The following is a 14,037-nucleotide window of genomic DNA, read 5'->3' as shown; positions in this document are numbered from 1 at the left end:
TTTCCAACAAAAAGGGATCTGCTGGAGCTGTCTTTTCCAAAAAGCAGGCAGACATCACGTTGACCTGATGATGATGGATAGTTTATATACACCTAGCAAGCTAGCAGATGAGTCCACAGATTTCTTTATTCATGATAAGACAGTTTAACATCTTTGTCTTCATATTTTCTATAAAGTTTAGTATAATCCAAAATACTTGCAATGCCTTTTCTCAAACTATTTGGAGTAAAGATTTTCCTCAAAATGGCTTTGCTAGCGAGTTTCCTCCATTTTCTTGACAACACAGAAAAAACAAAGGCTGCCTTTGAAACCACATACTGTATTTGTAATATGTACTGATTTGACCAAATGTTGTATGCAGTATATTCAGTATACAAACTCTCAGATACAAAAAGTATCTGGATGGTGTACAGATTTGGAAAGATTTCCCATATTTAACCAGTCTCTGTAGTGTATTGTATCCCATAATGCAAAGCCCTGAAGTGGTCTCAAAATTAGAAATTTTATGTATTTAATGTAATGTATCATTAGTGTTATTGTATTACAACTGAATATATATAACAAGCAATTGAATTTGACAACTTTTCAGCTTTCTATTTATTTTATGTTACTCTTTTATGTTACCAGTTACTCTTCCCTTCAATGTTCAGACAGGCATCCCTCCTCTGTCCGGCAAATAAATATAAACAGTTGTTTCACAAGGATGCGCAATTTTTTAAATCTCTCCTTCAAGCATTAAACATATAAAATGCCTCGTGTCATTGTTTTCTTAAACTTTTTTAAACTGGAAAGAGGCTAAAAATGTGGTAGTAACACTTGTGAGTCCTATCTTTATGTTTCCTAGCAAACTGAAGCCTATTTTTCCAGTTAGCCTTACTGATTACTGGTTTTCTAATGGCTAAACAGCTGTTCAGTCCCAGTCTTTTAAGTTTCCTTTACATTGTGTGAGAAAATGTTATTTCACTATTAAACATAACTTGATGCATGCCAATGATTTTACCCTTCTTAAAACCAACAAATTATAATTGCCCTGACCATAGGCTGAATTTGTCAAGTTGTGTGGATGTTCTACTCCAGGGGTGACCAGCTCCGGTCCTCAAGGGCCTCAATTTTTGATGTGTCCCTGCTCCAAAACTACCTGACTCAAACTGATGAGTCATTGTGCAAAACTTAAACAGGCTGTTGGATCTAATTAATTTGAGTCATGTGTGCTGAAGCAGGAAACACTGGAAAATCTGAAGGACAGCGGCCCTCGAGGACCGACTTTGGGCACCCCTAGTGTACTCTAAATAAAATGACAGGACGATCACTGGACTGTCTTCGTCTATGTCCTCTAGCTTCCAGATCTGTCTGGCTGACTCCCATTTGTCTGTCCATCCGTCTGTCTTCCTGTAAGCTTGCCATCTGTCTTTCTGTCTGTCTGACTGCTTGACTCTTTGCCTTGCTGCCTGTCTACCCATTTGCTTGCCATCTGTTTGTCTGTCTGCAAGTATGTCACTCCTGTGTTTGGCTGTCTGTCCCTCCTCTCCCTCACACAGCCCTGTAGATGACGGTGCATTGGCTTCAGCAGAAACACTGGTGAGGCCTGGTGTATTTTTTAGTACTTAAGGTCAGCAAACCAACAGTTACAGATGATACTGAGACCCAGGAGACAATACATACACACACACACACACACACGTAATCCTCTTGTACACAAAACCTGCACTTGTGTCAGATGACACATGCATCAACAATATCTAAATGTGAAATCAGCTCACACACACTCACACCGTCACAGCTTCTTGAGGTGCCAGAGGTCAGTCGGTTTGATAAAGAATCCTTGCATATAAATTGCTTCATAACAAGCCCTCTCTCTGAGGCTGTGCAGTGTGTGCATGTAGAGGAGCGTTTGCATGTCCAGGGAGGAGATTTGTGTGTCAGTGCATTTAAAGCATGAGCTCATTTGTGTGTTTTTCTTTTGAATTTTTTTTTATTTTTTTTTTTTATGTTGACCAAGCAGAGAAAAGAGAACAGTCTAGAAAAGGTTTTAACAAGCCTTTTGACAACAACCACACCAGGAAAAAGCACAACTTTCTTGTTTATTTTCAACCATTTTTCCACTTTAAACTTCGTTGCCTCATGTTCCTTCAAATTTCAATGCTCTTCATTCTGCTGCTTCATATCTGTCCAACCCGGTTTTTCCCTCCACCAATCTCTGTCCGACCCTCTCACCTTCCTTCTCATCTTCAACATCTATTCACTTATTCAACACCTATTCAACATCAACTAAATTTTCCTTTCCCTCAAAAAGAGAGGGGGAAGAAATGACAAGCAAGATGAAAAGCAGTGGACAGGAATCAATGAATGCAGTGCACGTGCGTGTGCACCTCTTGTCTATGCATTGCTTGCAACACCAAGAGAACATGCAGGGAGAACTGAAACACATACAGTCAACAGAAGTCCAAATCTATTTCCACTCCCCAACCCATATCCCATCCACACACACACACACACACACACACACAAAGAGAGCTATTTTTGGACCGAATAACTCGAGAGAAGGAAAGCAAAAGAGAAAGCCTCACACCGATGAATTTGACAGGTAAAGAGAGAGAGATAGAGAGAAAGCACCGAAGATAAGAATCACAAAGATTTAAAAGGAAAGGTTGAGAGAGCAGAAAGAGAAAATACAAAAAGAAAAAGATGAATAGAAAAGACAGAGAGAGCAAAAGATGAAGATACAGAGGCAACTGTTATGAATGAGCTGAAAGAATCAAAATGTCAGGGTGTGTGTGTGATGTTGGGTACTGAATACTTACCTCAACATCAAACGCAAGTGCACACACACAGACATGCACACATGAGAAGTAAAGATGCACATGTTTGCCACCAACAAAAACAAAAAAAAAAAGGAAAAGAGAAAACAGATTTGACATACATCAAACATTGTCATCAGCACCATGCTAACAGGTGTGCAAGAAAGAAGATACCAACCCACTCACTCATCCAGACATGAAAGCTACACACACAAACACACAGTAAACACACATTTCTGTTGTTCAATCAATGAATAAAATAAAAATATCTCTAAATACACTGAGATTTTAAGAGACAGAGTTTACTATTTTATGTCTTTCTAAATAAAATATTGAGGTTTTGGGTAGAAGTTTCACACACTGTTGCACAAATAAGTTTAATAGGTATGAAATCATGCAGAAACACACTCAGATCATGTAGTTGAGGACCAAATAACTCCTGCATGCAAACACATAAGTGCTTTGCACATGCTCCAAAGTTCCCCCTTTTTGTTAAAACAGTGATGTTAAAGAGGATTAGTCAGCTGAATTCCCCATTAATTCAGAAATTTCCCTGCTTCTTTTGTCAGATGGCTGAACATGTCAGAAAGTTAGTGAAAAGCAGTTCATTAAGACTCTGTTAACTCAGAGGCTTTTCCTGACTGTCAATCACTAAAGGTTTCCCCTATGTGTAAATGATCATCCACACCATCACGACAAAATGAAAGCCGCCATGCCTTCAGAATTACGATTTCTTTTTAGATGGTACAAATGCAAATTAGACTGTATGAGTGGAACCATATAAAGTCTATATTTGCAAACATTTTCATACCATGATAAGAGTGTGATATTGTGATCAGAAACCTTGCAAATATCTTAATTTTGAAAAACAAAGATTGGAATCTCAACTTAATGTCCGGGTCTACTGCGGCTCGCTCGAGAGAGGAAAGAGGTGACAAAAAGGAGTAAAGCTTGTCATATAAACTCCATTAGAAGCAAGAACATTGTTGATGTTGGGGCCCGCAGCAAGGTGAGGTTGTGCACGCAGCAGTGTCCATGTCTTTAAATGCAACATGTTTTCTCATTACCTCAATCAGGTGTTCATTAAAACCATCAATTCAACCTCACATCAATGGAAATACGGAAGTGACAACTTTCCACTTCATGCTATTCCAGGTTAACCACGCCCACCTCAAATGTACGACCAATCACACAATACTACTCTGAGCCCCACGAGAAGAAAGTTCTGCTTAGTTGATGTATCAAGAACAACCCACAAGAACCCTCAAACCAAGGCTGCGAGATATATGTAGTCATGTATATCTAGTTGAAGCCCCCCCAGTTTAAAAAAATCCCGGAGAAAACCCTACTCACTGTTCTAGTAAAATCCTGATTTCATGACCGCAGCATCATCATCAAGTCAACATTTGTGCAGTGACTTTAGCTGAATTTACAGAAGACGTATGAAGGAAATATCACTCCAAACAAACCATAGTATCTATGGAAGTGGACCAAGATACATTTAAAGAGAACAAAACAGCACCAACGCACCCTCAGGCCAGTTTAAGACCAAGCGGCAACCTCCCGCGGTTAAATGTGAAGCCTATGCATAAGTGCAAAAAATTGCAGTTCACTCCTCATCCACTAGGGGCTGGCTCCAAAACAGAGCAAATCCCCATTGACTCCCATGTTGAAAAGGCCAACTTCACAGCAGAAATAAAGATGTTTAAAGCCTGGTACAAAAAAACATTTTAGGATTAACAGGTCAAGTTTACCTTCATGACAACTGTGAGGGGGGTGAATTTTTTTCTAACTCATTTTGTTTGGATCTTATTTAATCTTGAAATTTGGCATAATTAAGGCCGTGTCCCTTTGATTGACAGGTATCCAAAATCCACAGCAAGAAGTGAGAGTGCAGCACAGTTGCATTTTTTAGCCAGCTAACAGCGTGCCTCACCTTTAGTCCATCTACCTCCCTATGTTAGCTTGCTGGCTACTCTTAGCTCTGGGTTAGCTCGGTTAGCTCTTAGCTACAGGCAGCTCTGAGTTTGATGGGTGTTAATCATCCACCCCCCCACCTTCACAGTTCCCCGCTCAGCTCCACCTCTTTGCCCATTTTTGGATTTTCCTGGAATCACAACACACATGACACTGCCAAGATGGCAATGGTGGGAACCGCCCAATGAGCTTCATTTCAGCTCTTCAGAAACCTACGAGTGATGTCACGAAGGCTCCGTCCATCTTTTATGTTCAGTCTATGGTCAAGACAATCACTATCAAGGAAATCAAAATCATTATGTGTTTATTTCTCCATTAGATACTGAATAGTTTGATGACATCATCGGATCAATATGAGAATTTGATCAGTATTTTGGCCTCAGTTGAAAATATAAACCATGTAAAACACTGGTCTTAGAAGTGCTAGCATGGCAGCAGAGTTGACTGTAATAACTTCTCAGACATTTGTTTTGTTTGTCTCACACATATGATGGAACAGATAATCTAAACTTTAACAGTTGCTTCCAAAAGCAGTGTAATGGCTCTGCTTCATTCCCTTTGGTGGTCCAAATTTAATAAAATGTGATGGGAAGTTGGGTTTTTTGTGTAGAAACTTACAAGCTAAATTCTCACCCTCTTCTCACACACATTGTTTTCCTTGTGTCTCCTCCTCTGTGTCGTTTTAATGTATAATTGATTGGCTTCAATTACTTCACAGGTTTTAAATTGTGGTAAAGGAGTTACAGGGTGGATGTCCAATCTGTAAGGCAGCACCTGGAGGTGTCATTACATCCTCCAGAATACTCACTTCATATGTTTATAATCATCCTCCGTATCCACTGCATTGCTGTAAATCCACTCTGTTACTTTTTGTGGAAATTATTATTATTATCTCCTTAGTTGCTTTTCTTGAGGTTTTTTCCCTTTTTTTTCTAACCTACTTAAAGGATTTAGGGAGTGCGGTTGTGGGAGTTTGCTTATTCAAATCATGGATTTAAGGACATGGGCTGTACAGATTTAAAAGTCAGTTCAGTCAAGATTGTGATAATGTGTCAAATGAACTAAATTAATCCATATAAACGGAATTTTATGTTGCTCTGCTGAAACAAAGCTGCCACCCTGATAAACATGTGAAACGGTATGCTCCTGGAGAAAATTTTAAACAATTATTCAATATCTCAAAAGGAAAAAGAAAAAGGGAGACAAGTCCATCTTTCAGCATGATGGAAAGCTGATACAGGGAGATCTACAAGATATAAAAAGAGAGAAAAACCACAATAAACCTGAAGTGAAAGGACAGAACCACACCATACAGCTTAACTTCTCAGTCAGGAGCTTTTATGCTCTGCTCACGACCTCCTGAAAGGCGCAGAGCCACTTCAGAGCAGCCATGAGTCACTCTCTGATGTTTATATCACCATCACTATTCCCATCAGCCCTCTCCCTTGTGGACCCCTGTTGGATGCTCCGTGGGGATCCGAGGATGGACAGAAGCTCAATCCTAATGTCAAACAGACAGGACTGCTGTCGCCATTAAGTGAGGCAAGTTTTTGTTGGATTTTTTTTGGTATTGCTCTCAGGAGAGCAAAGATTCTTTGAGTAAAGAGGAAGGTAACAGAGAAACATAAAGGTATAAGCCCCCTGCTAACTTTTATTTTATCTTTATACCCCTGTTGCTGCAGGCAGGAGTATCAATCCATTCCCAGATATTCTTGGGGTTTTTTTTTTTTGGTTTTTTTTATAATTCCTATTTTTAAATAATGTCTCTGCTTTAACCTCTTCAAATGGCAGGCACCAAAATGTAGTATAACAGCCTTTTTCACTGCTTTACCGCTACAGCAGCACAGAGCAGCCCACCTGTGTTATTGGAGATGTTTACTAGCGAAGACAAAGTTCAGAAAGTGAAGCTGTAGCAGATGTTAAAGTTGAACATGATGGAAGAGAAGAGAAAAGAAGCCGCTGTCTGGAGAAACTTCGATTTTAAAAGGTCATACATGAATCAATCACCTATTTACTGCAAACATTGTCGAGCTAAATTGAGTCAGATGCTGCTTGTTGATGTGTCTGCTAGTTCCTGCCCACCCCAAAAAAAATCCCAGCTAGGGATGGAAAAACAATAATACCATGAAACAGTTATATTTTTGAAAAATACTACGATACATGCTAATCCATATCATCCAGTTCTAAATAGAAAATCTGGAAAAGTTAGCAGCAACATTAGCTATTATTAGCATATGACCGCTATCTGCCAATCGTTAGCTAACAACTGCTAACACCAGCTCAGCTCTCCTCACACTATCAACTAATTTATCACTGATAGATGATTTTTCTCCTGATTCTTGTTAAGCTTCATGTATTTATATACTTCATGTCAGTAGAGCCGTCAACCTGCCAGCAGCGCTGTAATATCATGTATGTAAATAATATAAACCAATTCAGTTCACGGTCACTACTTCAATGGAAAAACACTTCAAATGGTTTTTAAATAGTTATATTTTATCATTTACCTTTCACAGACACACTCCAAAGAGAATAACAGGAATAATATGAAGGTTTTCACTAAGTTATTCCCTTCTTTTACCAAGGGTATTATACAAAAAATATCTGGATTATAAAAAAAACTCACCACCCTAACACAACCAACTGACTCAAGCTGACAAAATGAGATTACTCCATATACATACTTTAATAACTACCACATTGTTATGAATGCATTACTGAACAGACTGCTATCTTTATTTAATAGTTGATAGAACTACAATATAAACATATAGGGATCAAACACCAAGTTGCTTGCTTCATGTGTGACCAGATTCTTCCTTTAGTAACAACAGAAAATCAAAAAATAATTTATTATTCTGTGGTTAACTCACCATATTATGTTCATGCTGACAATTCTGATTTTGTCCTGAAAGGACCTGGTCTCAATAAAACAGTGTAAGCAACTCTAGGAAGAAAGTAAAGAAAGCATGAGGAAGCAATAAAGAGGAAAAGTATGAGTGAAAGACTGAAAGGTGCTTACTCGTGTTATCCATGAATAAGAAATTAAACAAATGCCAGCAGAAACACTCTGTGCCCTAACCCCTTAACACCTATAGAGTCAGCTGAAAAACCATACATGCACACACATATACATATATATATATATATATATATATATATATATATATATATATATATATGAACACCGACCAGAGAGGCGAAGGGCTGAACAAATGAGCCCCAGAAATCAAATAGATTTCCTTTATCACCTTGCTGGCTCCAGCCACCAGGACATTAACACAATATTTATTGGTACTGCCACTGCTCCTGCTTCTGCCGCATTATAGGAGCAGGAATGACCAAAGATATGAGAGAAAGAAATGAGTAACAAAGAAAAAAGTAGAGGCTGAGGTCCAAATAATTTTCCTCACTAAGCCTCCCACTTCATCTCCTGAAATCTGCTGACAAACAATGAAGGAGGTGAGTCGGAGCCAGGAAGGCTGGGGCTCTGCCAAATAGCCAGGCGGAGGTAGAGCACAAAAAGAGCAGGTGGATGGAAGGATAGAGGGATGGATGTAAGGAGGGAGAGAAAAACAGGCACACAGTGATGGAAGACTGATCCACTGTACTGTCTCCACTGCCATCAGGAGTTCATTAGCTTTGGAAGGGACTGTCGGAGGGATAAAAAGGATGAGAAGATGGAGGATTAGCTTACCGCCCTTCACTCCTGATGACCTCAACTACCACCTCCATGTTTAACTACCTATACTACCGTCCTCCACGTCACCTGTCACTGTGTGCTCCCGCTTCCCCCCCCCCACCATCTCAGCTAGCTTTACATTTCTTTTCTTATCCTGTAATTCATTCCTCATCCTCCCTCCATCCCTTTAAACTCCTTATAAACATCCTTCCTCCTCCCCGCTCTCCTCTTATACATTCCTTTTCTTCCATTTTTAACTTTTAAATCCATGTTTTTTTTTACAAATTCCACCTCAAAAACTCCACCTCCTTTACTTGTCTTGATATGTTTGATGGTTATAAATACATATTTTACATTTAAACAAATACATGAGCAGATGTTAAAACACCCTGACATTTTATTTCTGTCTGTTGTTTACTCACTCTCTCCCTCCAAACAAACGTATGCATGCATACTCCTAAAAGCCATCTCATCAGCAGCTCAGGCAGCATCTGTCAGCCTGTCCATCAATGTGCCTACATTCTTCAGTCTTTACTTATATGGAAAGAAGAGTAGGAGGTGGCAGGCAAGCAGAGAGGGGGAACGAGGAAAAAATAAAGTATGTAAATGTCTCCAGTAAATTTGTTTTAGCTTTATGGTTGAATCAACAAAGATGATACAAATAGATCATTTTGAGGGAACGGCTCCATGTTCTACCATAAATACAAAAACAAGAAGTTAAAGAGGAAGTGATTTTATGTGCCATACTAGTTATATCTACAAGAGTTCAGCTAGACTCGCATTTAAATAGCCATTTTAAACACTGATCACTGAGCTGATGATGAAGTTAAATCCATAATTAGGAGCCGAGAGCGTCTTGACAAGAGGTATTTTGTCCAGTGAAGTAACAGTCTCCAGGTGCACCCTTAACCGTCATTTTTTAATCCAAAACTACAAGAAATGGCAACTATCTACGTCTGGAGAAAAAAGGTTTGTTTTTTGCCCATATGTGACCCATGTCTGATCTCTTCATGACAGTCTGAACAGCACAAATAAGATTTTTTTTTTTTTTCAAATCTGACCCAGATGTGGTACAAACGGATCTATTATAAAGCAACCTCAGTCCGAGTGGTCACGCCACATTTCATCCGACTTTTACAACATCGAATTAAGACAGACATCACAATTCCACACTGGGGGAGGAAGGATGTGGCAATAAGACCGAACCGAACAATATCATCATTTTGTTGGCTTTGTTTGCACAACAACTCCTAAACTGATACGCACGCTGGCGTGTGTAGCATCCACATGTATTTACCTCTGTAAACACAGCGTGCTGCGAGTGATGTCACATCTGCTTCTGCACACACAACTGTTTTTGCATTTTAAAACATTATATCACATCAAATCACAAATTAATTTCACTCTATGATGAGCTCTTCTCTTTCCCTCATGATTAAGTGCTGAGTGTTTGCATGCATAAATCTCGCTGCATACAAGTTGCACAGATCATACGTCATCACAACATCACACACGAGACGCAACGCCAGCTTGATGTGCAAAAACTCACACGAGGAGAACTTTGTACATTTCTGTTACTACCTTGGCTCAAAGGCAAATATATATAGTAGACTTGTAACCCCGCAAGCTTAAACTCACATACATTACAGATGCTTTTGGTTATAACATACAACTGTAAGATGAATGAGTGCTTACTGACCCATTAACAGCAAAAAATGATAATATGGAAAAATAGAGATGAAGTAAACAAATATATAGGCAAGATGAGACGTAATCACACAGTATCCATGTGGATTAAATTTTAAGCTGACCACAAAAAAAACAAACAGAAAAAAAATTAACAAGAGAAACCATCTGCCACATTTGAACATCCACTGAACATCAGTCAGTCAGTCTCTTTCTCCTTCCTCACTAAGTGTGACGTCATCACCTGTCCGCTGAACAGCAGGTTAGCTCAGAGAAACACGCTAATGAGGCTCCAGGCCACAGCAGGGTCAATCACTGAGCAAAGCACTGACCAACAACATGGTAAAAAAAGAAGATCCCTCCAGCATTTAATTCACCATATAGTTGGTTTCGGTAACATGAAAACAATGAATGAAATAAAGCAGTAAAACAACATTTGTGAGCAAAAACAACACATTTAAACTCATGTTCAGCTCTGTTGAAGTTTAAGTTGCAGCTTATCAAGACAAACTTAGTTTTTTTCTTTCTTTCTAAGAATCCAGAGAATTTTTTTTTTTTTTAAAAAAGCATCATAAAAAGAGACGATATAGGATGATGATTATCATAAATTTGCATTAACATTGCACAGTTTTAATATCAGCAGTCTAGTTTTAGGATATTCCAGACGATGCCAGAGTAATACATGCTGCACGCCCCCACAGACCCACCCAAATATCAGCTTAGCCAGCAGTAATACTCTTGTAGACAACATGCTACTTAGTAAGTTAGTAAGCAGAGATACGACAACCTGACTGCTAGCCAACATGCCTGCAGGCAGCTACACACATAAATCCCCCTTCATGGTTCCCATCCTTCTTATATGACACGGATTTCTGAATCACACACACTCTGCCCTGCGGCCCTTTTTATCCATGTGTGATAGTACATGCACACGTGTGTGTGTGTGTGTGTGTGAGAGAGAGAGAGGGAATGAGGCTACAGTTTGCATGACGTCAGACATCCATTCATGTACAACAACTCTCCTCTCCACCCCCCGTAGTCTTCACTACGTAGCAGCTAATGCGATACAACGCATCACGTGGGGTTCCTTACCCCCGTTTCTAGCCAATCAGAGCTCAGCGCTTAACCCAGCAGACACAAACACACACGCGATGCTCACGTAGGCACATGTGAGGCTTAACAGGTCCTCCATGCTCAAGTTTCACAAGACATACGGCGTGCAGAGATGTGATGCATTCCTCCCGCCTGTGCTCCTAATGATGATGAGATGATGAGAGGAATTTGGATCAGGAAAAAGATGGAGGGATGGACAAAAAAAGTTGGATGAGGGATGAAAGGCTGTCATCATCATCAAAAAAAGAGGCAAAATAATAACAACTATCATGTCTACTTGATTTGTAAAAAACCACTGTCACCAGGAGAGGGAACCCAAAGGAGAAGAGAGAAAAAGAGAGGGGGGAGAGGATGAGTAAAAGCAAGATAGCACTACATCAGGAGAGATATGAAAGACGGAGAGGGGGATAGAGGGATTGAGAGCTGTTATGCCCCCACACACCATGACTCATCTCTGGTTTCATACCCAGCAGGGGGAGGCTTGTGTGTATGAGGGAGACAGTTTGAAGAGCACACACACACACACACACACATGCAATGCTCTGTACTTGAATATGACTTTACAGGGAGTGAGAGGCAGACATGCTTGTGCATGGTAACAATGTGTGCGGCATGTGTGTGTGTGTGTTACAACTGGGAACGTTTAACAAAATCCCCAAAGGATTCCTGCTAATTGATTCAAGGCAAAAGCCACCTTAAGCTCAAAAAATATAGCTTAATTGCAGCATTCGTTAACGCTCAGTGCTAATACACACACATTACGTTCTTTAGTGGTTCTCCTTGCAAATTATGAGAAGTGTGTGGCCACCATGCACAAGCCAAATGTCCTACTTACACACCATTAATCCTGCTGACATCTGCATCATCACAATCTGCATCCAAATACCAAACAATCCAATTTATTAATTAATTTATTTTATTTATTTTCATTTTTATTTTTTGGGCCGCGGGTGGGATTGGTGTCCCCGAAAAGGTGATGATATACAGTGGCAACACTCATCCTGAGCCCTGACTTTGACGAGGTAAACAACAGCCACTCCCCCTTCTCCTTAGGCCAGCTAGATCTGCACAGCACGAAGCAGGAGGAGGGGAGGGGGTGGAGAGGGGAGAGGGTGATGGAGGCAGAGAGGAGTTGCTCTAATTCCTTGATATGTGCATGTGTGAGCTTGCGAGCGCAGCCTTCCTAAAACCAACATCGCTTCCACTGCTTTGCTTCCCCATTTTTCCCCAAGAAATCATGAAACCTGAAAATTCCTGGGTTTGTGTGTATGTGTGTGTGTGTGCCACCACCCAACACCCAGACCTCCTGCTCTCCACGCAACTTCATCACACATCACGCACATGTACATGCGTCTAGACATGTGAATGTGTGTGTGTTCCAGCTGTCCTGTTTCCACACACGCCTTTAAGTTCAAACTCGCTTTCTTCGCCACGGTGCTGAAAACGAGCCTATTTGTTGCAATTGGGCTAAGAAAAATAAATAAATCAAATAAATAACCACACTTGGATAGTCTCCAACTATAAGCGCGCATACTTCATTCCCACCAGGGACTCGTTCACGTTTGCAGCACAACATGGCCAAGTTTACCCGGCTAGTTTCTTTCCTCGGCATGCACATGCTGTACTTTCGTAATGACTATTTGCACCGCTCTCTGGAATCGCCCCTTCGCCGCTGACTGTGACTGACAAGCCCGCTGCAAAAGTGCGTACAGCCGCTACTGCTAGCCTAGCACTGGTATAGCACTAGCAGCAGCAGGAGCAGCCGCAAAGTGGACTTCAGAGGTCCTGGTTCTAACACTTCTTGTATACTGTGGTATTTTCATCCATACATTTGTGTTGTTATTGTTTTTACCTTGATAGCGGTAAGCTTTGGATACACAGACGTCCTCAGTCCTGGACGGCGAGTGATTCCGTGGGATTAGGAGATCATTGGAAGCAGGGCACATGTAGTTTTAACAACGGATGGGGGATTGGGACCAGTTCAGTTTGCCCACTCGGTGCCCAGGCACGCCGTTAGCTGCGCTGCTAAAACAGCCCCCCCGACACTTGAACCACGCAGGGTGACAGGACTGTCCCTTCCAGTCTTCCCCTCCCCTCCCCGGTGCGTGTTGACAAGCGCGTCAGCTCCGCAAAGACCGACGACAGAGTCCAAATGCGAAATAAAAAATCCAAAAAGTGGCAGTCCAAACCTGGGATAACAAATCTCAAAGTAAAAAGCCAAAAAAAAAAGAGAAAGAAATTAAGAAAGAAAGAAAACAAAACAAACAAACACCACTGGTCCCGCTCCTCTTCACGGTGTAGCAGGCTGCGAGGTGCGCACAACAAACCACTCACAGGAAAGCATGTCGCATTTTGCAAAAGCAGTTCAAACACGGTGTCAAAATCCGACTGTTTTCCTCCCCAGTGCCAGCGGTACAGGAGAAGGGGGACTGGGAGGAAGGAGGAGGAGTAATTAGAGGAGAAAAAAAAGACAGAGAAAAGGGTGCTATATTTCCAAACGATGAGTCAGAAAAGATTGCAAGCCAGTTTCGCAACGTCCCTCCTTCAGAAATAAAACATAGAGCTCTCCTCTCCTCGTTTCCACTTGCTCCCTCGCTTTGCTTTGCTTTGCCTCCACTCCTCTGTACGTGCTCACCGCTCTGCACAAACGCACAGGCGGGTCTAGTCTTGCAACCTCTCCCCCCACCCCCACATTAAAATAATAATTAAAAAAAAGACAACACCGAGGAGGAAAAAATCAGCTCTTATCATCAGCTTGAAAACTCTTTTGGCGCCATATTT

At 40.8% G+C, this 14,037-nt stretch overlaps 1 protein-coding gene across 2 annotated transcripts in view; it reads right to left on the bottom strand.

The window, feature by feature from the left end:
• The window catches only part of jade2 (jade family PHD finger 2), a 226,410-nt gene extending 212,373 nt beyond the window's left edge, over positions 1–14,037 (bottom strand). For both annotated transcript variants that reach the window (XM_042007961.1, XM_042007963.1), the window contains exon 1: positions 13,109–14,037. The gene's annotated coding sequence lies outside the window, so the exon portion shown is untranslated. The remainder of the gene's footprint in view (positions 1–13,108) is intronic.

The sequence above is a fragment of the Melanotaenia boesemani genome, chromosome 15 (genome assembly GCF_017639745.1).
Source record: "Melanotaenia boesemani isolate fMelBoe1 chromosome 15, fMelBoe1.pri, whole genome shotgun sequence".
Taxonomy (NCBI): Eukaryota; Metazoa; Chordata; class Actinopteri; order Atheriniformes; family Melanotaeniidae; genus Melanotaenia; species Melanotaenia boesemani.
This window is presented reverse-complemented; position numbering and strand designations above follow the sequence as displayed.